Source organism: Neomonachus schauinslandi, chromosome 3 (assembly GCF_002201575.2).
Source record: "Neomonachus schauinslandi chromosome 3, ASM220157v2, whole genome shotgun sequence".
NCBI classification, from domain to species: domain Eukaryota; kingdom Metazoa; phylum Chordata; class Mammalia; order Carnivora; family Phocidae; genus Neomonachus; species Neomonachus schauinslandi.
This window is the reverse complement of record NC_058405.1, coordinates 17,446,086-17,471,885: the sequence shown is the minus strand read 5'-3', so window position 1 is coordinate 17,471,885 and position 25,800 is coordinate 17,446,086.

Genomic DNA, 25,800 nt, shown 5'->3' with positions numbered 1-25,800 from the left:
CCCAAGGTTTCTCAGCTGGGTAGAGGCAAAACAATGAGTGGTTCCTCTGATTCCTTTCCAGAGCCTTACCAACCTGGGATATATTCCTTCCTAGTGCTCCCAAAACATTTTGGGATATGGAAGGTCAAATTACAATTCTTCCAATTTTTAAAACAGAAACTAAAAGAATTTGTGAACACTACACCAGCCCTGAAAGAAATATTAAAGGGGATCCTGTAAGTGAAGAGGGAACCCAAAAGTAACAGACCAGAAAGAAACAGAGACAATCTACAGAAACAGGGACTTTCCAAGTAATACAATGGCACCAAATTCATATGTTTGAATAGTTAATCTGAATGTAAATGGGCTAAATGCTCCAATCAAAAGACACAGGGCATCAGATTAGATAAAAAAGCAAGACCCATCCATATTCTGTCTACAAGAGGCTCATTTTAGACCTAAAGACACCTCCAGATTGAAAGTGAGGGGGTGGAAAACCATTTACCATGCTAATGGACACCAAAAGAAACCTGGGGTAGCAATCTTCATATCAGACAAATTAGATGTTAAACCAAAGACTGTAGTAAGGGATGAAGAGGGACATTATCATACTTAAAGGGTCTATCCAACAAGAACATCTAACAAGTATAAATATTTATGCTCCTAAGTTGGGAGCAGCCAATTATATAAACCAATTAATAACAAAATTAAAGAAACACATTGATAATAATGCAATAATAATAGGGGACATCAACACCCCACTCAAAGCAGTGGATAGATCATCTAAGCAGAAGATCAACAAGGAAACAAGGGCTTTGAATGATGCACTGGACCAGATGGACTTCACAGATATACACAGAGCATTCCACACTAAAGCGGCAGAATATGCATTCTTCTCAAGGGCACATGGAACAGTCTCCAGAATAGATCACAAACTGGGTCACAAATCAGGTCTCAACCATTACCAAAAGATTGGGATTATCCCCTGCATGTTTTTAGACCACAGTGCTTTGAAACTTGAACTCAATCACAAGAGGAAAGTTGGAAGGAACTCTTCACGATGCTTCTAAACTACTCTACTTAATTTATCATTTTGAGGTACCATGCTCTTCATCAACAGTCCTTAGTATCTTTCTGTTGCCTTCTAAGCAACTCCAAGTATAATTTATCCATCCACCCAGCCATTCAAAATTTATTAAGTGCCTACATGAAGTTTTCTTCAGAGCCCGGTTATTTAGCTCCTAGAGTTACTTGGCCCTCACTTGCAGAGAGCTGGAAGTGCCTGGGGGTTTTCCTCTCCCCAAGGCTTCCACCAACTAATGACTGAGAGATGCAGAAATAAGAAAGCTCCAGATTCATTACCTGGATTTTAATAGCTCTGAGGCTATATTTCTAAATCTGAATACTCTCAAGTTTCCCTATAGCATCAGGCTGAAGCCTATTCTCTCTGGGCTTTTTTATTGAGATCACACCTTTGCCTGGCCTCCTCTCCCTCTTGGCTCTGCTTCAGTCAATGTCTTATCCAGCTACCCTAGGAGTATTTCCTTAACTAACTTGCACAGAATTTGTCCTCTTAGGCTCTACTTCTGGAAAATCCTTGGCAGGACACTTTTATTCAAACCAGAGACATGATTACTACTACAAAGGAGCTCACACCAAGTAGAAAAACAGGCATACAACTAGAAATTTCAGTTCTAATATGATATCTGCCATAGTAGTAGTATGTTCAAAGTCCAGTGACATGAGAAGAAATATCTATCTCAGATGAGAGACGTCGGAGTAGAATGTCTACATCCCTAAAGTAATGTCTGACCTGAAATCCAAAGAAGTAAGACTTTTTTTTTTTCCAGGCAGAAAGCAAAGAGAAACTATTCAGAGGGAATAGTGTAGATAAAAATATCATGATATTAGAACATGACATTTTTCAAGAACTACAAATAACTTCATTATTATCAAAGTACAATATGTGACAGTAAAAAAAAAAATGAGGAATTGGTTCTGGCAGGTGGATAAAATGGCAGAAATCTGGACTCAAAGTACTCATAGAGTACCTTCATCGGAGTTCGTCTGTTTTATCTGTTAAAATGGTAAAGAAATGAAGAACTCAGGAAAGTGATGCCATCAGATTTAGAGTTTTAACTATTGCTCTGGCAGCATTAAGAGGGACTGGAAGAGTGGAGATTTGAAAATTGCATGTAGGGCTAGCCCGGAGAAAGGATTGTTAGAAATTGAATACCATGGTGAGTAAGAAATGCTGAGGAGGGATGATAATGAGAGATAATAGAAGGAAGGACGGGCAGTGCTTAATAATTCATTAAGTCTGGGGATAGTGATAGAAGATTCTAGGCTTTGAACCCCTCCCAGTAACCAAACCCAATGGACATTTTTTAGTCTTTATCTTAATCTAATGCAGCATTGCCCTTTCTTCTGCAGGTTCTTGTTCAATTGTTTTACTAGATATTCTGTATTTTCCAAATTCTCTACATTGGCAATCTATTATATATTCACTTTTTAAATTAGATAGTAAAATGGAATCATAACATATAGATTTCTTACTAAAGAACTGTTAGGCTAATCATGTAAAAGGATTTTAAATAATATATATATGGAAAAAACGTGTATGTCCAAACTCACACATAACTAAAGAAATGTCAATTAAACCAATATCAGATTGGCAAAAATTTTAAGTATAAAATATCCAGTTTGGGCAAGTATGGAGGAAAGCAGCATGCTAATGCACTACTGGGGAATATAATAGGTAAAATTTCCGGAGAGCAGCTGAACAATCTCTGGACAATTAAGATGCTCATTGCTTTGATCCAGCAATGGTACTGTTAATACTTTGAAATAAAAAGCAATTTAGATAAATATATGAAGATGCTTATTACATTATATTTGTAATAGCAAAAAAAAAAGGAATGAAAATTATTTAGAAGTCTATTAACAGGAGCTAATTAAATGCATTATAAAATGAACATTCCATAGAATGTTATTCAGAAGTTGTATAGAAAGCATTGCGATGAAAATGGCCGATAAATACCTGCTTGCAAAAGAATGGTGGAAATGGTTTTGTGGAACATAATCTCATCACCACATAATGAGAATATACATGCATTAAAAATTTCTGAAAAGATTAACCTGAAAGTGCACAACTGGGGCTTGCAAATGATGTGTCTTTGCTATTGGTATATATGTATTTTTTCCATGACAAATAGTTTGGCTTTAAAATGAATTTTTAAAAAGGGCAATAACTAGATAATGCAGAGAAGCAGCCTAGTTTTTTTTATGTGTCTGAACAGAGCAGATGAGAGGTGAAAAATTTATATAATTTTCTTGAAATTAAATAAAAATAAAATCCTCATAGGAACACCTGAGAATAGTGGGAAGGTCATTTACAGATAGGGAAATAGAGACTAATTGCACACTTCATAAGTATCTAATGGAGGCCTAGAATTTAAATCTCCTGACCCCTTGCTGAGCGTTCTCTCCATTATTTTAAGCAATAGTATATCTACAACAAGAAAATCAAATCAACTAAGATGCAAAAGTTCTCAGCCATTATTTTTACCTTCTCTGAATATATGGAATTGATTAAAAGTTCAAAAGTAGATTTAAAAATTTTGGAGGTTTGGCTGTGAGATACTAAAGTGTCAGTGTATACGGAATCAGAATATCTCAATTTAATACTGTTGCTCTAAAAGGGTGCTTTCAAAAGCACTGAGAAATATGGCTCAACTTACATCCCTAACTTAAAAAAAAGAAATATTGGGGAATTAGAGGCAAAGAAATTATGTAGTAGCACCTAAAAATTGTAAGGAAGAAGGTACCAAATATCTTACCTATTTCACACATAAGCTGACATGTCTCCAATAATTTTCCTCTTAAGCACAGTATAAGTGAAATATTAGCACATACTATCCAGAGCAACACCAATTGATTCATTTGTTGCTATGAAGTATAAATTCCCAATCATATAAAATTTCAAGTATCACTCTATGGAAAATGAGAAGTTAATCACTAAGAATGTGAGTGAAAAGACTATTATGTACTTCCCTTTGTTAGAATTACTTTTTATTGAAAGTATTAATGAGTCACTAACAAAAAAATTTATTTAATTACCTTACCCTACTACTTCTAGGAAATTACAAATAGATTTCATTATTTTAAGATAATAGGGATAGATTTTCTTTTGTGGTTTTCAATATATTAACAATGAATATTTTTCTAGTCTGTTCAAGATACTTCTAGTGCTTCATTCAAATTGTCATTGACTTTTTATTATGTATTGAAATTCATACATACAGTTTTACATGTATGTTTGCCAAATTCAATATTACTAATTTAATAAACTGAGGAAATAAAATGAAAACAAAAATTTGGTGAATATTTAAAGATAAAGTTTAATTGTCAGTGTTTCTCTTTGCTTTTATAATATAATTAATCATAATTTATTTTAATTTAAACATGCTAACAATAATTAAAATTCTATATTACATATAATCAGTATTTTTGTACATATTTCAATTCCTACAAACATTCTAATTCCAGTTTAATAAATTGATATGTAAATACATTTTGCAAAACAGATGATCTTAAAGATTAACTTGAAATTGCAAGTAGAGTTGTAAATTAAAATTTCTATTTCCTGTGCTGGAAAGCACTTTTTTTTTACACACATGTAATTTATTTATTTGTTTGTTTATTTGATGGCATTAGGCTTATTCTGAGGAAAGTAGAATTTGGGGCTCTTAAAACTCGTGAGGCACAGAGAACACTTTTAATGCAATTTGAAGTGTAGATATTAGTTCACTTAAAATTTATCATTAGGTGTTTAGACTACAATCTCTAAGTATATAGAAGAGGTACATCTGTTCCTTAAGTTCCCAATGGTATACATGCTATAGGAATGTAGGATTTTACAAAGAGATTAGTGAAATTCAATGGTTAGTCACAAATATTTAACAGAGCAGCTGTATTGTGGACCTTATATTTCCCGCCTCTTTCCTTCAGGAAAGGATCTAATTTGTCACTCCTTAACATTGGAATTCCTGGAGTTCTTCAATGGAAAAAATTGTTGCTCTGTACTATATACATTCAGCATCATTGGCAGCATTATGCTTAATATTTGATGGATGGTGACAGAATTTTACAAAATAGTCATAAAAACGGTACTTTGGTCCAAATTTTGCCTGAGATTAGTTGAAAGGAAGTACATTGCTGATCTACTTTTTCAGTTTTTTAGGATTCAGGATATTGAACAGAGATATATAAATGTGTGTGTCTGTGTATGCACAAATGTACTGTTGTACTGTGCTCATAAAAATGCCAGTTAGTATTTCTTTTTTTTAATTATGTTATGTTAGTCACCATACAGTACTTCATTAGCTTTTGATGTAGTGTTCCGTGATTCATTGTTTGCGTGTAACACCCAGTGCTCCATTCAGTACATGCCCTCCTTAATACCCATCACGGGGCTAACCCATCCCCTCACCCCCAGCCCATCAGTAACACTCGGTTTGTTTCCCAGAGTCCATAGTCTCTCATGGTTCATCTCCCTCTCTGATTTCCCTTCATTTTCCCTTCCTTCTCCTAATGTCCTCCATGCTATTCCTTGTGTTCCACAAATAAGTGAAACCATATGATAATTGTCTTTCTCTGGTTGACTTTTTTTATTTAAAAAGAGAGAATAGATGCATTCTAGAGAGGAGGAGGAGTTGGGGGTTGTTGATAATGCAGAGTGCTTGGAAAACAAAATAGGCAACGGTTGGAACCAGAAGCACTTAGTTTTCCACTAAAAATAAGACATAAAGACACAAAGATAGAGAAAAATGGAAAGAGAAAAATCAAACCGTAAAGATGGCACTCCAGAAAGCAAAAGAATAAGAGTCTTTCCTTTTTCCCTTCATGGGTTACGAAGGTTAAAAAATGGAGGATTTCCGCATAATCAAGAGAACACAGCCCATAGCAAAGGACATACTTGCTTTATTAGAGAGCTACAGGATATCCAGGCTCACAAAGAGCAGCCATCACTGATGCCTTGGAGGAGATGGCCTAGACACCTGCCCATTGCAGATGAGGTGAACAGGCATTTGTTTGATTGTGGGACATATTTGACTTTTGACAGCATGCAAAAAGAATACATAGTTTATTGAGGTAATTCCAAACCATGATTTATGTGTGAATTGGGATATAGTCTAAAAATAAGTAATTATTGAGAAACTTTACCTAAAAGTGGATAAATTCATAAGTTACTGTAAAGTTTTTATAAGCCTTTCGGGCATATTTCCTAGGAATTTCAGATAAGCAAAAAGTACAGGAAAGAAAATTGATCAGGACTAATTTCTGTGTTACCTATGAATGATAGACCCTCTGAAGAAGTATTTAAAATTTCATAACACTATAAATAGTCTTTGCTATAATATAAACTGTTGTCTTTAAACTTTGGTTTGATTTTTTTAGGCATTTGGGCACGTATACATGGGCATGATTGCACATAATTTTTAATGAAATAAACATTTCAAAATAAACCTTTGTTAATATTAATACATTTCATTATGGGAAAATTCAGAGATTCTTTTGCTCTCGTTGTTAGCTATTATCATTGCAGAAGTTTTGATATTATGAAAATTAACTGAACTTTGACTTAAAATAAGTCATCCTAAGGCAGTGAAAACATATTTTCTTGTTCCTGTTTCATCATACTTACGTATAACAGAAATGGTAAGGGCAAAAGATCCAAGCATTAAAATTTCGGAGGGCACAGAGAATACCAACAATCTGCATCCAGGCTAAGTCTAAGCTGTTTAGAAGCCGAATCTTATCAGCATTCCTTTAGAATTGGAATATCACATTCAGCGAGTGCATGTTTCAATCTTTTCACAACTACATGTAACTTTTTTTTTTTTACAACTACATGTAATTTTAAGAGATTGCATTTTTAATGCTAAAATTGCCTTAAGGTTTTCAATTCTTTCTTGGCTCAAGTCCTGATTTCAGTTTTTGTTGTTTCTTTCCACAAAAAAAAGTAATATTTACCTTGACAATGTTTTATTTGACATTAAGGGAAAAATATCATTTTTGACAAAGCAGAAATGAGCTTGAATAAGTTTTGGGCCTGCAATAAAAGTTTAACCTTATATAATTAGGTTTTAAACATTTTGTTCTCATAAAAATAGTGATTACATAAACCTTACCCAAAATATAGTTATAGAAATTAATTTTGAATTAAAATATTTTAATGAATTTTGTTTGAAATGTGTATGATGAAAACATGAAAATATTAGTGTTTATAAATCAGTAACTGTTTATACTGTATATAAATCAATTTGTTGATTTTAGAACATTTGTAACACATTTGATTTTAATTTCCAGATAACACACTCGTGCAAATATATTTTTATTTTGATAAAACTATAATACCACTATAATCAGAATAGATAAAAATATATCAAATGATGAGTACACATAATGCTCAGTATTAAATGCCCTGCCTTTAATTACACCAAAGACTTATAGTACTTATATTACTATGTTACCTAAAGTAATGTAATTCTGTATATGTATAAGGGTATCACTTTTGTAACCAAGAACTCAGCTAAGCTGCTTAACCTTTGTTCTTCCCAAGACATCTCTGCCTTAAGAATCTAATTCATGGTCACTTCCCATTTCTTTTTCTTTTTTTTTTTCTTTTTTTTTTTTACTTTGAGATGATGGATCTCATTCACATTTGATTTCCTGAGACTACCCTCCTCTCTCTACTCAAAGACTACCCAAACATCATGGTCACCTATCTTTGACTTTTCATACCTTAAACACACACCACATATCCACAGGTATGCACCCATGGATGAACACACACAAATACTTTCACAGACATATGACGAGGGAAACTATGTTGCTACACGTTCATTACTCTTGCCAGAGTAGGTTGGATAACTGCTTGCTGTTTATCACAGTTTTGGAGCACATGAGGCTGACTTGCAAGTTCCTTTCTCCAAGTCATAAAGAGCAGTTGAACCCATCCCCTTCTCTTTATTTTTCCTTTTGCCACTCAGGCCTCTGTCCACTAACATCTTCTCCCTTCCTGTTTCCTGATCATCTGCTCTGGTATCAGTGGCTTGCCCTCATTGCCTCAGAGAGAACAGATCTTTTCTCATTCAGAATTTTGTACAAGGTATACTGTCAAGGAGTCTTCTCTATTCTACTCCACTTCACATCCCCTCATATTTAAGTCATGCCAATAGTATAGAAGTTACTTCCTTTGGGATGATGTTCCTGAAACTACAGACAAGGTGCCTTGTGATTTGCCATAACATACCCTGTGTTTTTTCTACATATTTATACTGATAATTTTTGTTGAAATAATTTTAATGCTTTAACCCTTTTCTCCTTAGCATGTAAATTCCAGAAAAGCAGTGCCTTGCTCACTACTGATTTCCAGCACCCAGCATAATCCTTGGCACATGGTTGGCACTAAGTGAATTTAGGTTTTACAAAGAAATGAATTCATGGGTGCTGTACATGTATGCACACAGCTATGTGCAATACAGATGGAGATAATTATCATTTGCAATATACCAAAATGGAAAGTTGCCAGATTCAAGGAAATGTAGTTAAATTGGGAGCCAGAGAACTAATCCATATGGATGCCAAGGTGATGAGTCTGGGTAAACACTGGACAGAGAGAGTGATCAGCATGAGGAAGCCAAAGGCTAGAGGGGTCCAAAGGAAACCCTGAAGTTGATTACCAGAATGATTGGTTGTCCCTAAACATTGTATTTACTCATGATCTAGAGGTCTTTCCTGGTAGAGATGAGTTTGTATAAAGTGTTTTCTCTAAACGTCTCACCAAATTGTGTTTTGACTTCATAATCCTAGAACTATTTAAGATCCATCTCTCAGTGTTGTTCACTTTTTTTTTCATCCCATCAAATTCTGAGTCTCTATTTAGATTGATTTCTCATTCTTTCTAAGATTGAACTAACGATGTAAAGATGGTCATTTCCTTTGTAGGTATGTCACTAGGATTACGTAGGGCCTAGTTGGCAAAAATGGACAACAGCAAGTTAAAATAAAAAAGAAAAGTCTTCCCAGAATTCAAAGCAAAAATATTAGCCTGGCCTCCCAAGTATCTAGAGCTGTCTCTACTGTCTACCAGCCCTCAGCTTTCTCTTTTTCTTTTTCCTCTTAAGGAAAAGATCTCACTTTTTCAAATACACTTGACACTCTGAAGCTCTACATATAAGAACACACTTTCATCTGTTCCATCATGCAGTCCTGAAGCAGCAACATGACTACCTGTAAGGCTGCTTCTTGGTCTGATCTACATTTTTCAGGTAACTTTCTAGGCAGCCTATGATCCATCAGTTTGCCCCTCAGTAAATCTCTGAAAAAGAACACCCATAAGCATAGTGCAGGGGTGTTCTGAAGTTTTACTAGTATTTTAGAGTGTTGCATATCCCAAGATGAAAGCAGTAAGGAAGTTGAAAAAATAGTATTATTTATTCAACAGACTTGCCAGAAATCTCAGATCTTGCCTAGTCACTGCATTCTGTCCTGTATGTATAATATAAAACTCTCCATGAAAGCAGAACTGAGTCCTCAGTAAGAACATTCAGAAATAAACAAGACCAGCCTCAAAGGGAAGGCCTTGTAACCCATGCTTTCCCTCTTCTCCTATAATCACCTGATATACTGCGGAGATCCAAGACAGTGCTCAACAAAGGGGTTCACTAAAATAATTCTTTAAAAGTATATATAATTCAAAGAAAGACTCATCACTTCCTTTGGAGGCAGTTTCAAAGGCAATGAAACCCCTTAACTATTACTTCAGAATTTGTGAGTACTTTTCTACCTTTCCAGGTTTTATTTTCCATATTTAATCACTTTGTTCTACCTCCTCTGACTGAAGCTACATCTTACCTTTCCTTATATTGGAAAGCTCATTTTGCATGAAAAGTGTAAAAACATACTCCTTCAACCATTAGTTAATAGCTACTAAGTCTCACCATTTGTCTTAGCCACTAAGATAGATAAAGGCAAAGCATATATTTTTATATGTAGATGTGTATATATTATAGATGCAAATATATACAAAAATAGATACATAGTTTTGTAGATCTATCTATCATCTAAAGAAAGACATTCTGTTCTATAATTTAGGATTTTTGTAGCAAGAATAGACAACTCTACTAGAAGTGTCTTTTTTTTTTAAAGATTTTATTTATTTGACAGAGAGAGACACAGCGAGAGAGGGAACACAAGCAGGGGGAGTGGGCGAGGGAGAAGCAGGCTTCCCACTGAGCAGGGAGCCTGATGCGGAGCTTGATCCCAGGGCCCTGGGACCATGACCTGAGCTGAAGGCAGACGCTTAATGACTGAGCCACCCAGGCACACCTTTACTAGAAGTGTCTTAACCCCAATGAAAATGACTTATTTTATATAATAGAAAAATCCAAGTTGACAAACTTTTAGGGATCATTGATTCAGTGGCTCAGTGGTGCTATCTAATGCCTAGGCTCTTTCAATTATCCTCAAAGTTTCAGCTTCTTTTTTTAATCAGCAAGAAATGACATGCCAGCTCTAGGCTTCATAGTTTCACCAAAAAACATCTAAACAGCTAGAAGAGAAGATGTTCTTTTTGGTGTTAAGCTTCCATCATATGCCTCCTAAATTAAAATTATACTCCATAGCAGGATTATCTCAGAGAATTTATGATTCCACCCTGAATCTATGGAGGGTCCCAGCCTGCTCTCTAGCCTATGGTATAGATATAAAAACAGGGGTGGCCTTCTGTTCATGGAAGAAGGAGAAGAGAAGTTTGTAGATAGGAATAAAGAGGATGTGACATTTGTTTATTTATTGAAATAAACTGTAATAAAGGGTTCTATATCTATCAGGGTACAGTCACCAAGATACTAGCCAATAGGATCCAATAGAATATTAAAAGGATTATTCACCATGATCAAGTGGGATTTATTTCTGGGATGCAAGGGTGATTCAGCATTCACAAATCAATCAATGTGAGAGATCACATTAATAAAAGACAAGAACCATATGACCCTCTCAATTGATGCAGAAAAAGCATTTGACCAAGTACAACATCCTTTCTTGATTAAAACTCTTCAAAGTATAGGGATAGAGGGAACGTACCTCAATATCATAAAAGCCATCTATGAAAATCCCACAGTGAATATTGTTCTCAATGGGGAAAAACAGAGCTTTTCCCCTAAGGTCAGGAAAACATTGGGGATGCCCACTCTCACCACTGTTGTTCAACATAATACTAGAAGTCCCAGCCTCAGCAATCAGACAACAAAAAGAAATAAAAGGCATTCAAATTGGCAAAGAAGAAGTCAAACTCTGACTCTTTGCAGATGACATGATACTTTATGTGGAAACCCAAAAGACTCCACTCCAAAATTGCTAGAACTCATACAGCAATTCGGCAACATGGCAGGATACAAAATCAATGCACAGAAATCAGTTGTATTTCTATACAATGAGACAGAAGAAAGAGAAATTAAGAAATCTATCCCATTTACAATTGCACCCAAAACCATAAGATACCTAGGAATAGACCTAACCAGAGATGTAAAGGATCTGTACTCTAAAAACTACAGAACACTTATGAAAGAAATTGAGAAAGACACACAGATATGGAAAAACATTCCATGCTCATGGATTGGAAGAATAAATATTGTTAAAATGTCTATGCTACCCAGAGCAATCTACACATTCAATGCAATCCCTATCAAAATTCCATCAACATTTTTCACAGAGCTTGAACAAACAATCCTAAAATTTGTATGGAACCAGAAAAACCCTGAATCGCCAGGGGAATATTGAAAAAGAAAACCAAAGCTGGAAGCATCACAATGCCTGACAAGCTCTATTACAAAGCTGTGATCATCAAGACAGCATGGTACTGGCACAAAAAACAGACACATAGATCAATGGAACAGAATAGACAGCCCAGAAATGGACCCTCACCTCTGTGGTCAATTAATCTTCGACAAAGCAGGAAAGAAAATCCAATGGAAAAAAGACCATCTCTTCAGTAAATGGTGCTGGGAAAATTGGACAACCATATGCAGAAGAATGAAACTGGACCATTCTCTTTCACTATACACAAAGATAAACTCAAAATGGATGAAAGACCTAAATGTGAGACAGGAATCCATTAAAATCCTAGAGGAGAACATAAACAGCAACCTCTTCGACCTTGGCCACAGTAGCTTCTTGCAAGACACGTCTCTAAAGGCAAAGGAAACAAAAGCAAAAATGAACTATTGGGACTTTATCAAGAAAAAAGTCTTCTGCATAGCAAAGGAAACAGTCAACAAAACTAAAAGGCAAACTATGAAATGGGAGAAGATATTTACAAATGACATATCAGATAAAGGGCTGGTATCCAAGATCTATAAAGAATTTATGAAAGTAAACACCCCAAAACTAAATAATCCAGTCAAGAAATGGGCAGAAGACATGAACAGACATTTCTCCAAAGAAGACATCCAAATGGCCAACAGACACTGAAAAAAATGCTCCATATCACTTGGCATCAGGGAAATACAAATCAAAACCACAATGAGATATCACCTCACACCAGTCAGAATGGCTAAAATTAGTAAGATAGGAAGCAGCAGTTGTTGGTGAGAATGTGGAGAACAGGGAACCCTCTTACACTGTTGGTGGGAATGCAAATTGTTACAGTCACTCTGGAAGACAGTGGGGGTTCCTCAAGAAGTTAAAAATAGAGCTACCCTATGACCCAGCAATTGCACTACTGGGTATTTACCCCATAGATACAGATGTAGTGAAACAAAGGGGCACCTGCACCAGAGTGTTCATAGCAGCAATGTCCACACTAGCCAAACTGTGGAAGGGGCCCAGAAGTCCTTCAACAGATGAATGGATAAAGAAGATGTGGTTTATATATACAATGGAATATTACTCAGCCATCAGAAAGGATGAATACCTACATCGACATGGATGGAAATGGAGGGTGTTATGTTAAGTGAAATAAGTAATCAAAGAAAATTATATGGTTTCACTCACATGTGGAATATAAGAAATAGTGCAGAGGATCATAAAGGAAGTGAGGGAAAATTGAATGGGAAATCAGAGAGGAAGACAAACCATGAGAGACTCAACTCTGAGAAACAAACAGGGTTGCTGAAGGGGAGGGGCGGGGGGGATTGGGTAATTCTGTGATGGGCACTAAGGAGGGCACATGATGTGATGAACACTGGGTGTTACACGCAACTGATGAATTATTGAACACTACATCTGAAATTGTAGTGTTCAGTAACTACAACTGGCTAATTGTAGTTATTATGGCTACATTAAATGACTACAATAAATGGCTAATTGAATTTAAATTAAAAAAAAAGATATAGTCAGAAAAACTGAAACTATGGTATGTATTTCAGAGAACTGGCCACCAGATGTCAGAAACCTGAAATAGCAAGGAAAGGATGCTAAAATAGTGCCAAAATTCATAACTATAGAAAGTAGCTGCTATACCAGAGCTGGGGGAACAAAAGAGAGGAGTTGGGGTTACCAGAATATAACAGGAGAGGACTCCTCACAACTGGTACTAGAAGCTGTTAAGGTGATGCCATGCAGCTGGTGCTCAGACCACCCAGGGTGCATTATGAGTTGGTGCAGGTACCTCTGAGGAGGCACCAAGGCTGGTGCTCAGTGTGTCAAAAGAGGCAAAAGGCTGAAACTGTCATTGTCCTCTCTTGCTTTAAGATGCTGACATGAAGTATAAACAGAAACTCAACCCTTATGCCTTCCTCCTTCCAGTCTTCCTCTTGTGCTTTCCACTAAGAGAAAGCCAGCTGGCAGGGGAGTTGGGGAAATGTTTGCAGGCCCAAAAGAATACAGCAGAATATAGGGTGGTGGACTGTAGCTACAGGGATATATGTGACTTAGTAGTACAGCACCTTGAAATCTTGAAACTTTGCAATTTATATATATATATATATATATATATATATATATATATATATACACACACACATATACATACACACACATATATATGTATATATACGTATATAATATATGTGTATATATGTATATATACAGAGAGAGAGAGATCTTTGTGTTTAACTCTATGCTTTTTTCTACCTAACAAGTATATTATGTCTCATCATAATAGCAAATGATGTTTTAAAGACTTCTCTGACCTTCCTTATCTCTAGTACCTACTGAGGGAATGATTTAGGACAAGTGGCTTAGGCATTATGAACATCTGTTATCCCATCTATAAAATGGAGATAATGATATGCTTTACCTCAGTGGAGTAAGATTATCAAAAGATACATAAATTGCTCAACTGATAATTGTTAAGTATCCTCAATCCCAATAAAAAAAAAAAAAAGCTTGTCCTAGTCAATCACTTTTCATATGCACGACTCAGGTACCTTATACAAATGATTTGTAAATCATTGTCATTCTGCCTTAAATTCTTCACTTGCATATTTACAACTGTTCCTATTTTTCTTGAAGATATGGTATATTCTCACTTAGCACTGTGCTTCACATGTAATGGAAACTATAGTCAATAAAAATTTGAAAAAGTTTGAAAATTCAAATGAATGATGATGAATATGTGATATATATATGAATATATAATATGTCATATTTACATTTATAAAGAAGACAGAAAGTGTACTTTTATATGGGTCACTGTGTGATTTTTTTATGGGAGGTGTAGTCCTCATAGTGTATAAATAAATTATACACATAAGGGTACTCTACAAAAAGAAATACAACAGTAGGATTCCAGAATTTCTTGAACAGGAGTTTTTATGATTAGCTATTGTGGTCAATTGAATTTGCAGAATTCATGTAGATAACAAAAAGAGACTGGAAAGATTTCTTACAAGTAGGTTAATTGGCATGGAAAAAGTAGGTAGGCATGCTAGAAATAAATAGCATCTATGAGAAAACACAGGTGGGGGGGATAAGTTTTTCCAAGCTGGAGTAAGTTTTTAAAAAGCAGTGCTTTATCCTGTAGGCAATTGAGAGTAACACAAGTAAGTAGTTTTAAGGATAAATGAATGGTTCTCTGTGCAGGATAGATTAGAAATGGAAGATACTGGAGGCTGAGAGAAGTTAAGGAAGATGTTGAAATGGTCTTGAAGTGCTAAGAGGCTAAAGTAAATACATTGTAAAGTCATTGCCAGGGAACACAGGGCAAGGCCATTTATTGAAAGATTCTAGAAGTGGGTGAGGAGGACTCAGACAATCTGACAGTTTAGCAGAGAGAAGGATGTCAGGATCAGTTATTAACAAGATTAAGACAAATGCTGTCTGGCATCACTTATATGTGGAATCTAAGAAACAAATGAACAAACACAAAAAATAGAAGGAGACTCATAAATTCTGAGAACTGGTGCTTGCCAGAGAAGGGAAGGGGGTGGGAGATGGGCAGAATAGGTGAGTGGTACAAACTTCCAGTTATAAAATAAGTCATGGAGATGAAAAGCACAGCATAAGGAATGTAGTCAATAATATTGTAATAATAATTGTAATTATATGATGACAGATGGTGACTATACCTATCGTGATGAGCATTGAATAACATATAGAATTGTCAAATCACTACATTGTAAACCTGAAATGAATACAGCTTCGTATGTCAACTATATTTCAACAATAAATATTTTTTTAAATAAGGTAAATAGGATTAGAACTTCAGATATTTTACTTCTAGGATAGTTTAATTTGGCCCTAAATTTAGGTCATTCTCTTCCAACCTCATTTTGTTAATTTCTGCAGTCTTGCCCCAGAAATGCTATTCTTAACCAGTGTAGAAAAATATATATTCATTTTTCTTCATAAATGCACAAAATTTTAGCAGGATTTTCAAAGACAATGTTACATTTGAAATGAGATAAGCTGTTTTAACATGTCAAGACATATTTGTTGCTTTGCAGGCTGGTGATACAATGAATTCTCTTATTTGTACTCTTTTCCTACATTTTAGTGCTTTTTTGCTTTTTCATCATTAGGAACCAACAGAAATACCTGATAGAATACCATGACAACTTGAAAAGCTTTATTTTAACAAATAAATATCCCACAGTAGAAAAACTAAAATTCTAAATAATTAGACAATATCTTTCTTAACTTAGAACTTAAAGACAAATACTGACCCCATGTAAAGGTATTTCCATAGCATGGAATTCTTAGAGAATGGACATTAGAGTAACTTCAGAGACAATGATTTTAAATACTTTTCTGAACAAAGCAGACTAAACATGAGAATGAGGGAAATACTAATATTGGTATTTTCAATTTTTTAGAAATGACAATGTTTAAACGTAGTAAAATAATCATTAATTACAGATATTTTTATGTTCACATCTGGAAGGTGGAGCATAAACTATTTAGGTGACCTGTGCAAAGACTTATTGAAGGAGATGACAAATATTTGGATCAGAGAACTAAATATATAGCTTCACTAGGCTGGTGGTATGACTTTTTATGCAAAATAATTATTCTCCTAGTTTCAGGAAACCCATTGGAAAAGAGTAGACGTTCAAACTTGAGGCCTCACATTCAAGCTTTGACATATTCCTCTCACTGGCTTTATCTAATGCTTATAAGGAGTCTATGTAGTCAGTAGCTTTAGGACTATGGGTCAAAGAAGTGCCTCTATCACAGTTTGAATTTTTTTCTGGGGCACTTGACCAAGTGGCCTTTGGGTTATCAAACATGCTTGGAAGTTATCTGGCTACTCTCTGAGGAGTTTACATGGAACCTGCTTTGCTGTTACAAAGCAGGTAAAATTATGAGGGTTCCTCTGATAAAACTATAGTCATTGTGTTGAGTTAGAACAAAGACCAAATGTGATCTTTCCCTGTTGCTGGGTAATAAACAGTGGTAAGATCAGAAGCTTATAGAAAGTTAGATCATCATACCAGGAATCAATCAAGAACATTATTAATTTCTAAAGGGCTTTATGTCATCATGGTTTTATCTTCTTTTTCCTTTTGTTGACATTTTAAATGTATTTCTACTTCAGGGTATACAAAGGAAAGAAATTAGCACTAAAAAAGAAGGGCTTCTTTACAACTTCAAATTATTTATTTCTTTTAGCACTACACTTTAGAGAGAAAATAACAGAAATTCAGCATAACACTTTTGTGACACTTTGCTACCTGATAAAAATGTAGAAAAAGTAAAAAACAATTAAATCAATTTGTATTTACTGCATGCATTCACCTATTTTTATTTAAAAATCTGATAAAAATAAAACTCTAAGGTAATTACCAGTCTTCATCATTATTATTTATTTTTATTTTATTTATATGAAACCAGTAAATAACACTATACCAGATTCTTCCTTTTTATATTAGCATATATTTTTATTGAATTATAATTAACATAGTGTTATATTAGTTTCAGCTGTACAATATAGTGATTGAAACTGTTCAGTGCTCATTACAATAAGGGTACTCTTGATCCCCTTTATCTATTTCACTCCTCCCCCTAACCGCCATCCCTCTGGCAACCACTAGTTCTCCATTTAAGAGTCTGATTTATATTTGCTTCTTATTTTCTTTGTTCATTTGTTTTGTTCCTTAATTCTACATGTAAGAGAAATCATATGGTATTTGTCTTTCTCTAACTTATTTCACTTAGAATTATACCAGCTAGGTCCATGCGTGTTGCTACAAATGCCAGATCTTTCTTTTTTATGGCTGAGTAATATTTCTCTCTATATGTATACACATACCACTTTTTTTTTATCCATTCATCTTTGGATGGACACTTGGGTAGTCTCCGTATCTTCACTATTGTAAATAATGCTGCAATTAACATAGAGGTGCATAATATGTGTTTTTGTTTTCTTTGGGTAAATATTCAGTAGTAGAATTAATAGATCATATAGTAATTCATTTTTAATTTTTAGAGGAACCTCTATATGGTTTTCTACAGTGGCTGTACCAGTTTGCATTCCCACCAACAGTGCACGAGGGTTCCTTTTTTTCCACATCTTTGTCAACACTTGTTATTTTCCTGTTTTTTATTTTAGCCATTCTGACAGATGCAAGGTGATATCTCATGGTGATTTTGATTTGCATTTCTCTGACGATGAGTGATGTTGAGCATTTTTCATGTTTCCGTTTTCCACCTTAGGACTTTGGAAAAATGTCTTCTTTGGAAAAATGTCTATTCAGATCTTCTGCCAATTTTTTAATCAGATTTTTGTTTTGTTACTGAGTTGTATGAGTTTTTTTGGTATATATTTTAAATATTAACCCCTTTCAGATATATCATTTACAAATATCTTCTTCCATTCAGCTGGTTGTCTTTTTGTTTTGTTAATTTTTTTTCCACTGTGCAAAAGCTCTTTATATTGGTGTAGTCCTAATATTTTAATTTTGATTTTGTTTTTCTTACCTGAGGAGACCTATTGAGAAAAATGTTTCTATAGCTGATGTCAAAGAAATTACTGCCTCTGTTTGCTTCTAGGAGTTTTATGGTTTTAGGTCTCACATTTAGGTCTTTAATCCATTTTAACTATTTGTGTGTGTCTTCAGTTTTATTCTTTTGCATGTAGCTATCCAGTTTTCCAAGCACCATTTGTTGAAGAAATTGTCTTTTCCTGCATTGTATAGTCTTGCCTCCATTGTCATAGATGAATTGGCCATAAACTCATGAGTTTATTTCTGGGGTCTCTGTTCTGTTCTATTGATCTATGTGTCTATTTTTGTGCCAGTACCATACTGTTTAAAACACTACAACTTTGTAGTATATCTTGAAAATTGGGATTGTGATACCTCCAGCTTTTTTCTTCTTTCTTAGAATTGTTCTGGCTATTCAGGGTCTTTTAGGATTACAAACAGAAAATTTGGGATTATTTGTTCTAGTTCTGTAGAAAATGTTGGTATTTTGACAGTGATTGTATTAAATCTGTGGATTGCTTTGGATAATATGGACATTTTAACAATATTGGATTCTTCTAATCCATGAGCATGAAATATCTTTCTATTTGTATCATCTTCAATTGCTTTCATCATTGTTTTATAGTTTTCAGAGTATGGTTCTTTCACTCCTTGGCTAACTTTGTTCCTAGTTATTTTATTATTTTTGGTGCAATTGTAAATGGGATTTTCTTTTAGATTTCTCTTTCTGCTACTTCATTATTAGCATGTAGAAATGCAAAGAATTCTGTATATTGATTTTGTATCCAAGTCCTTACTGAATTCATTTATTCTAGTATTTTTTTGGTGGAATTTTAGGATTTTCTATATATATCATCATGTCATCTGCAAATAGTGAAACTTTTATTTCTTCCTTACTAATTTCAGTGCCTTTCATTTCTTTCTCTTGTCTGATTGCTATGGCTAGGACTTTCAGTACTAAGTTGAGTAAGTGGTGAGAGTGAACATCCTTGTCTTCTTTCTAATTCTGAGAGGAAAATTTACCAATTTTCCACCACTGAATCTGATGTTAGTTGTGGTTTTTTCATATATGGCCTGTATTATGTTGAGGTATGTTCCCTCTAAACCTATTTTGTTGAGAGTTCTTATCATGGATGGATGTTGTATTTTGCAAATGCTCTTTTCTGCATCTCTTGAGATGATCATATGGTTTTTATTCCCTGTCTTGTTAATGTGATATGTCAATTGATTTGTCAATATTGAGCCCTGCTTGCATCCCTGGAATAAATCCAACTTGATCCTGGTGAATGATTTTTTTTTAATGTGTTGTGGATTCGGCTTGCTAATATTTTGTTGAGGATATTTGCATCTATGTTCATCAGAGATATTGGCCTGTAGTTTCCTTTTTTGGTAGTGTCTTTATCTGGTTTTGGCATCAGGGTTATGCCAACCTCATAGAAAGAATTTAGAAGCTTCCTTTTCTATTTCTTGAAATAGTTTGAGAAGAATAGGTATTAACTCTTCTTTAAATGTTTGGTAAATTTCATCTGTGAAACCATGTGGTCCTAGACTTTAGTTTGCAGCAAGTTTTTTGATTAATGATTCAATGTCATTGCTGGTAATCATCTGTCCAAATTTTCTGTTTCTTTCTGATTCAGTTTTTGAAGGTTATATATTTTTAGGAATTTATCCATTGGGGGTAGTTTAATTTGTTGGCATATAATTTTTCATAGCATTCTCTCATAATCCTTTGTGGTTTTGAGGTGTTTGTTGTTATTTCTTCTCTTAATTTTTAATTTTATTTGAGTCTTCTCTTTTTTATTCAATGAGTCTAAAGTCTTATCAATTTTGTTGATCTTTCAAATGAACCAGCTCCTAGTTTCATTGATCTGTTCAATTGTTTTTTTTGTTTTTTGTTTTAGTTCCTATTTTGCTTATTCCTGCTCTGATCTTTATTATTTCCTCCTTTCTACTGGATCTGGTTTTTGTTTGTTCTTCTTTTTCTAGATCTTTGAAGTGTAATACTAAATTGCTTATTTGAGATTTTTCTTGTTTCTTAAGGTAGGCTTATTTTGCTATAAACTTCCTTCTTAGAATGCCCTTTGCTGCATCCCAAAGATTTTAGACCTTTATGTTTTCATTTTCATTTATCCCCATTTTTTAACTTTCCTCTGATTTCTTTGTTGACACATTCATCCATTCATTTAGCAGCATGTTATTTAGCTTTCATGTATTTGTGTTCTTTCCAACTTTTTCTTCTGATTGATTTCAGTTTCATATTGTTGTGGTCAGAAAAGATGCACAATGTGCTTTTAATCTTTTTGCATTTGTTGAGATTTGTTTTGTGGTCTGACATCTATTCTGTAGAATTTTCCATGCATGCTTGAAAATAATGTATGTTCCATTATTTTTAAATGGAATGTTCTGAATATATCCAATAGTTTCATCTGGTCCAATGTGTCATTCAAAGCAACTGTTTACTTTTTGATTTTCTGTCTGGATGGTCTATTGAGGTAAATGATATGTTAATGCCCCCTACTGTTATTGTATTACCATCAATTTCTTCCTTTATGTTTGTTAATAGTGGCTTTATGTTTGTGGAGGCTCCTATGTTGGTGCATAATTATTTATAATTTTTATATCCTCTTGTTGGGTTTTTCCCTTTACAATTATATAGTGTCCCTCTGTGTTTCTTGTTAGTCTTTGTTTTAAAGTCTGTTTTATCCAGTATGAGTATTGCTACCCTGGCTTTCTTTTCACTTCCATTTGCATGCTTAATGTTTTTCCATCCTTTCTCTTTCAGTCTGCATGTGTCTAGTTCTGAAGTGAGTCTCTTATAGGCAGCATATATATGGGTCTTACTTTTTTATCCATTTAGTTATCCTGTGTGTTTTGATTGGAACATTTAATCTATTTACATTCAAAGAAATTATTGATAAGTATGTGCTTACTGCCATTTTTTTTGACTTGCTTTGTGGTGATTTTTGTAGCTTCTCTCTGTTCCTTTCTTCTTTTGCCCTCTTCCTTTGTGGTTTGATGACTTTCTCTAGTGTTAATTTTTGGTTCCTTTCTCTTTCTTTTTTGCATATCTATTACAGGTTTTTGACTTGTGCTAACCATTAGATTCATATATAGCATCTTATGCATATAGCGGTATATATTAAGTTGATGGTCACTTAAGTTTGAACCCATTTTAAAAGCACAAAATTTTTACTTCCCCCTCACATTTTGTTTAAGTTATGTCATACTTACACCTTTTATTTTGTGAATTGCTTGACTGATTTTTAAAGTTATAATTGATTTTGCTCCTTTTATGCTTTAATTTCCAGACTGGTTTTATAAGTGATTGATGTAGTACTTTTCTTATATGCTTACATTTACATGTAGAATTTTTTCCTTTCATAATTTTCTTATTTCTCATTATGGTCAGTTCTTTCCACTCAAGGAATTTCCTTTAATGTTTCTTATAAGACTGGTTTAGTGGTGATGAACTCCTTTAAGCTTTGTTTGTCTGGGAAACTCTCTCTCCTTCTGTTCTAAATGATAACCTTGCTGGTAAGAGTATTTTGGGTTGCAGGTTTTTTCTTTTCAGCACTTTGATTATGTCATGCCACTCTCTTCTGGCCTGCAAGGTTTCTGCTGAAAAATCAGTTGATAGCCAGGTGAGGTTTCCCTTGTATGTAACTTTTCTTTTCTCTCGCTGCTTTTTAAAAAATTCTCTCCTTATCACTATTTTTGCCATTTTAATTAGTATGTGTCTTGATGTGGACCTCCTTGGTCTAATTTTGTTGGCTACTTTCTGTGCTTCCTGGATCTGGATGTCTGTTTCCTTCCCCAGATCAGGAAGTTTTAAGCAATTATTTCTTCAAATAAATTTTCTCCCACCCTTCTCTCTCTCTTCTCCTTCTGAGATCCCCATAATGTGAATGTTATGATTGGTGATGTCACTGAGTTCCCTTAACCTATTCTCATTTTTTTTTTCTTTTTGCTGTTGAGCTTGGTTGATATTACTGTCTTCCAGTTCACTGATCCATTCTTCTGCCCCCCCTCTAATCTGCTATTGATTCCCTCTAGTGTATTTTTCACTTCAGTTACTGAGTTCTTCATCTCTGACTGGGTCTTTTATATTTTCTAGCTCTTTGTTGAGTGTCTCATTGAGATCCTCCACTCTTTTCTCAAGTGCAGTGAGTACCTTTATGATCATTACTTTGAATTCTTTGTCAGGCCTATTATCTCTGTTTCATTTGGCTCTTTTACTTTGACTTTGTCCTATTCTTCCATTTGGGACATATTCCTCTGTCTCCTCATTTTGCCTAACTTTGTACATTTCTACTTGTTAGGAAAGTCAGTTGCATTTCCTGCTTCTAAAAGTGGTGGCCTTACGAAGAAGAGGTACTGTGGTGCCCTCCCATGCAATGTTCCCTGTTCACCAGGACCTGGTGCTTCAGGTTGTCTCCTGTGTGTGTTGCATGGGCCCTACTCTTGTGGCTGAGCTATATTTGCCTTCACCCTAGTCCTCTGCAGTGGCTCTTTTTGCCTGTTGTGGTCAGGGTTTTGTCCCTGTGTTGTTAGTGGGCCAGTCTGGGGCTGTTTGGGGCTTGAGTTGGGTCAGGCCAGGTGTGTGCTAGAGCTATGGTGGCATCACACTGCATGGCACTTTCTGCATGTTGTCCCCTGAGAAGCTTTTGTTGATGGATGGGGTCTATAGCCAGATTAGATGTCTACCCCCAGCCCAGTGCTGGGGCTGGTGGAACTGGTGTGTGTGGTTATTTTCCCCTCTCTCCAGAACAGGAGTCACTTTGGAGTGGTGCTGGTCCCTACTGGGGCTGCTTGCACACTGCCAGGCTTTTGGCAGTGTTTTGGATGGCTTTTGGGCAAGGGCATACTTGAGGGGACATTTCCACAGGAGAACATGGAGTGAGGTGTGTGGTGCCAACAAGGTGTTAGTCTGCTGCAGAAGGAGACCTGCAGCCATCTGGGAAAACTCCTGGCAAGGCTGACTGGATTGGAGGGGGCTAATTCTCAGATGCATGCAATGGTGGCATGTTCTGTTAGCAAGCTAAGTGGAGAGTGTTTTCATTGTGCTGCTTCCTGTACATGTTCACATATCTGGGCCAGAGGTTTGGGGGAGAGAAATGGTGCCTATCAGCTCTTTTGTTCTTGGAGAAGTCTACCAAAGATCTCTGCCCCTTTAGCATATCTCTAAGATTAATAAATAAGTCTTTTCTTATACCCCAGGTATTTTTCAAACTGCTTCTTCTATGCTGTTTCTCGGGGGGGCTATTTGTTGTGCTGTGTCTTTAAGGGGGGGTTACTGATTTTCCTGATGCCCTCAGGCTCTCCCAGAGCCAAATTTCCTGATTTTTTTTTGTTGTTGTTGTTAAGTTTCAAGTATTAAGCCCCACTGCTTTAAGAACTCGCATAATTTTGCCCCTCTGGTTTTCAAAGCCAAATGTTATGGTTATTTGTCTTCCCCATGCAGGTCTCCTGTGGTTGGGGTGCCTGGTGTGGGGTTCTTCTCCTCTCCCCTATTCAAGCCCATCCTTCCCTCTCTCCAGTGGACATTCAGCTGGTTTATTCAGTTTCAGACAGCATCTCTGCCCTTCCTACCCTCTTCAATATGGCTTCTTTTACATATAGTTAGCTGTGAAGAATCTGGTCTGCCAGACTTTGGTTCATTTTCTGGGTTATTTTTACACTGATCTGGGTGTTACCTAGTTGTATTTGTGGGAGAAGGTGAGCTTAGGATCTTCCTACACTGTTATCTTTCCAACCTTTTTTTTTAAATACATAAACACAGCTCTAAGACTATAGTTTCTTATATGAATCTTACAATTTACTTATTCCATACTTAACATTAATAAAGTTCTATGTTCAAGAAACTAGAAACTTGTGTCTGGGGTAAGACTGGGTGTTTTGTCAAAAACATAATATCCATATAGCAGGACTTAGTTTTATGTAATGAACAGGATGAGTTGTTTTTGTAACTGTCCTATTGATTTTCACATATTATTTACAAGAAATCACCACCATCATTCTCACCTAGTGCCATGTGTAAACATTTACCACATGTATCTTCTACTGAAATGTTGTCCTTGTCTTGAAAAGAAGTGTCATTATTTTATTCAAAGTTTATACTTTGGAATCCTAATAAGATTTTTTTTTTTGCATTAAATAACAAGTACTGTATTATTTCCAAAGGCTTGCTATGGTTGTGAGAAAATTTGAACTCTAGTAAATTTTGTTGGCCAAAAAATTTGAAATAACTGTGCCATCACATAAATATATAAACACAGGTGAACTGATAGTTGGTCAAAACTGCACTTAAGGTCCAAAGCAATGAGTATATTTGGAATAGATTTTGTTTTATTGTTCCAATATCATATGCCAGTTATTTGTAAGCTTACAGACATAGGTCATAGAATGCATTAATCAGCATTTATTTTAAATCTATTCCCACTATGAAGTTTTCAGTAATCCAATGGCTATTACATAAATATGAATTTAGATTAAATCATTGGTCAACTAGAAAAATCAAAGAATAGAGGTTTTTGGGGTTTTTTTAAGATTTCTTCAAATGAAGAATGAAAGAAATTGTACTGTGGTAATGTGGATAAGACCAATGATTATGGAATCAGGCATTTCTCAGGGTCATTCACTGTTCTACCATTAACTAGATAATCTTTCTAATTTTTCCAGTGTTTACTTTTTTCCCTTCCCTGAGTTTTTTGAAAACATACAGACCATTAACATTCTACAGAACAACATTGGCTTAGCCCAAGATTATTCAGTTTGCCCTTATTGAATAGCTCCCATATAATCATGTGGGAAGGAAACATAAGACCTACTATAATGACTCTATCCTTGTGAATTATACAATCTAGTTGGGGATACCAGATACATGGACAAGTTAGATAACAGTAGGCATAGAAACATTTTATTCAAATATAATTAGGACCAGTTGTTTGATGGTTAATCTAAAAAATCACCTAAATGTGGAATTTTTAAAAAATACAAATGCACATTAATTGGCCAATACTTTGATGTAAGTCAGTACCCTTTGATCATCACTCTATTGACTGGAATTTTTATACATTATCTCCCTCATATAAATCATAATGAATCAATTATAATTTCCAATTTTAATGTATTAAAATAGAATAAAAATAATGATTGCCAAATCTTTTAAATTATAATTTTGTCTCATTATTATTTTATAATTTCTTCTTCAATTTTATAGTTGTTTAGCCCTCATTATAATTTAATATTTTCTAATCTTTTCAAAGGACAATATAGTTTTGCAGAAACAAAACCCATCTTTTAAAAATTGTATCATTGATTTTATTTATATAATAGTATGGTTAAATTTCATATAACTGAAATAAACAGCTAGGTGAGCAAACACATTTGA